Genomic DNA, 2,866 nt, shown 5'->3' with positions numbered 1-2,866 from the left:
ACATTACACAATCCACACTATCACAACCAGACCAGGAGGTCCGTGCGGAAAATACAATATCCCAGCCTTTCGACATCCACCATTGCGCAGACCAGGCACCAACACCCACACATGTCCTATACAACGGTGCACCCAACATCACAATAGTACCTCCTGTCACAGCGCACAAACAATGACATGAGTCAAAGACACAGGTCTCACACAAGCATAGAATTGGAGCGCCGCCTCTAATAAGCCAAAGGTGCATCCTGACGTGACAAATCTGATCATGTCACAAGCATTCACTTACTATAATCACTATCAACGAACCTGCCGCCCCCGCCCCCCCCCCCCCCCTACACCTTTCCGTACAACAACGTGTAACCTAACCTAACCTAACCTAACCTATGTTGTACCTTAACCTAACCTATGTTGTACCTTAACCTAACCTATGTTGTACCTTAACCTAACCTATGTTGTACCTTAACCTAACCTATGTTGTACCTTAACCTAACCTATGTTGTACCTTAACCTAACCTATGTTGTACCTTAACCTAACCTATGTTGTACCTTAACCTAACCCATGTTGTACCTTAACCTAACCCATGTTGTACCTTAACCTAACCCATGTTGTACCTTAACCTAACCCATGTTGTACCTTAACCTAACCCATGTTGTACCTTAACCTAACCCATGTTGTGCCTCAACCTAACCCATGTTGTGCCTCAACCTAACCCATGTTGTGCCTCAACCTAACCCATGTTGTGCCTTAACCTAACCCATGTTGTGCCTCAACCTAACCCATGTTGTGCCTTAACCTAACCCATGTTGTGCCTTAACCTAACCCATGTTGTGCCTTAACCTAACCCATGTTGTGCCTTAACCTAACCCATGTTGTGCCTTAACCTAACCCATGTTGTGCCTTAACCTAACCCATGTTGTGCCTTAACCTAACCCATGTTGTGCCTTAACCTAACCCATGTTGTCGCCTTAACGTAACCCACGTTGTCGCCTAAACCTGCTCTGTAATTGTTATACGACTCGTTCAATTACTGTAGTGTTGCCCACCCGCAACCCTCGCAATATAGTTCGCTACTCGCACTGCCCGCACCCCTGTGTATCGCTTCATGTTAAACACCTTGCAAGTCTTGCTCACTTTCCACATGCTCCTGCTGTACACTGTAATGTGGATGGCAGCAGGACGTACATGCCGCCCCTCCCCACGTCCCCACCTTGCCCCCTGCCTTCGCAAGCTGGTTGGTGAGAAGTTTGCATGTTCAATGCCCTTCGCATGCGACGTACTCAGGCTACGTTGTGGTGCGGCCTGTGTCAACTGTCCGCTGATGTCGTACGCGTGAACCACAATCTGTACTGCACATTCGTCCTTATGTACTGAATGATACATCGTGGCACATGTGTGACCGCACAACGACTGCGCCCAAAAACGGCGGACCATACAGTGCAAATATTGTGCACGCAGCTACGTGTCGTCTCCCTATGAGAGCTGGATTGCAGTGTGGTACGCCATAGAGACGTGTGGGAGGAACGGACGCCGTGGATGGCGATCAGCATGAGCTGTCTGTTGATGTATTCGGACCTAGTCGTCTCTCCTCACACACCGTGATGGCATGGTGCACCGCGTTCCATATCTGCGACATGCTACAGAGGCCGGTTGACAGTCGTTCGAGCAATGGACATCGCATACGTACGGGGGCCACCTTCCACGTATTGTCTAGGCGTGCACATTTTGTTGCGTGTATGTGGGCAGACGTAGTGTGGCGTGACACCTGACACAGGCATGCAATAATCGTTGAAGTTGCAAATGGCGATGGACGCCTGCGTTTTCTGGTGAAGTTACGCAAATGAACAAATGGTAACCTGTTGTGGTGCGGTTGTTCTCGCTAGGGGTGAATCGGTGATGGCGACGATAGGTTGAGGTACTAACCGGTTGTTCCAGCGATACCCACCATGCCGACGAAACTGAACGGCATCTGGGTGTGAAGCGATACGCGGCGGTGGCTGGGTGGGACCGTCCCCGGCCGGTGAGGGGGCGCCTCCCGGCGTGCTGGCCGCGCGGTGCGTGGGCGCACGCGCTACAGCCGGCTGGTGGGGGCGGCCAGTGGCAGGCGCGCCGGCCGACGGACGCGGCAGGCGTCGCAGCTGCGCGCCGGCGCACCCTGCGCGCGGCGCCGTGCGGCCAAAGTAGGTCCTCGCGGGCCCGGTGCGAAGCGCGGTGGACATCTTCAGTGTGCTGGTCCGATTGAGGACTGTGTGCGTTGAGGATGCGCCGCCGCCCGGCGCTCGGCGCCGCGACGCCGTCTGCTGCTCGGTCGCCCCAGCGGTTCTCGCTGGTGGTTTGTATCGCAGCTGTGCGGATGTGTTGGCGCGTGCGCTGTGCTGGGAGAGTTCGCTTCGGCACCCAAGTGGGGCTTTTGTCCTTCTGTGGCGCTGGCGTTGGAGCTGCCGGTCACCGTAGGTGGCGCGTGTTGTCTCCCGCCGGCAATGCCACGACAGCACGCTCCCGGGCCTCTGTCGGCAGCGGCAAGCTCAGTTGGGAGCACGGGTGGTCGCACCGAAAGCGTCTACTCGCCTAACTCCGGGCGATTGCGCCTCTCTCGAACCCGACCAAGTACTTGGGACGGCGCTGCGCGCCGCCGGGACCTGAGAGGGTTTCGAGGTGTATTGTGCAGGGGAGCTCAGCCTCCTCCTGTTTGCAGAATGATTGAGCGGACGCTTGCGTGTTCGCGCGGGCCCCCGGGACACACTCCCGGGCGGCCGGCTGCTCAGCTCTAGTTGACGCAGCTCCCTGGTTGATCCTGCCAGTAGTCATATGCTTGTCTCAAAGATTAAGCCATGCATGTCTCAGTACAAGCCGCATTAAGGTGAA

At 55.3% G+C, this 2,866-nt stretch overlaps 1 non-coding gene across 1 annotated transcript in view; it reads left to right on the top strand.

Annotated features, from left to right (window-relative positions):
• The first annotated feature begins 2,782 nt into the window (after positions 1-2,782).
• The window catches only part of LOC124727566, a 1,909-nt gene continuing 1,825 nt past the window's right edge, over positions 2,783-2,866 (top strand). The window contains exon 1 of the ribosomal RNA XR_007007181.1: positions 2,783-2,866. This exon is cut by the window's right edge and continues 1,825 nt beyond it. This is a non-coding gene — a ribosomal RNA (small subunit ribosomal RNA).

This window comes from Schistocerca piceifrons, unplaced genomic scaffold (assembly GCF_021461385.2).
Source record: "Schistocerca piceifrons isolate TAMUIC-IGC-003096 unplaced genomic scaffold, iqSchPice1.1 HiC_scaffold_1115, whole genome shotgun sequence".
NCBI classification, from domain to species: domain Eukaryota; kingdom Metazoa; phylum Arthropoda; class Insecta; order Orthoptera; family Acrididae; genus Schistocerca; species Schistocerca piceifrons.
The sequence above is the reverse complement of the archived record's forward strand: the minus strand, read 5'-3'. Positions and strand labels throughout refer to the sequence as shown.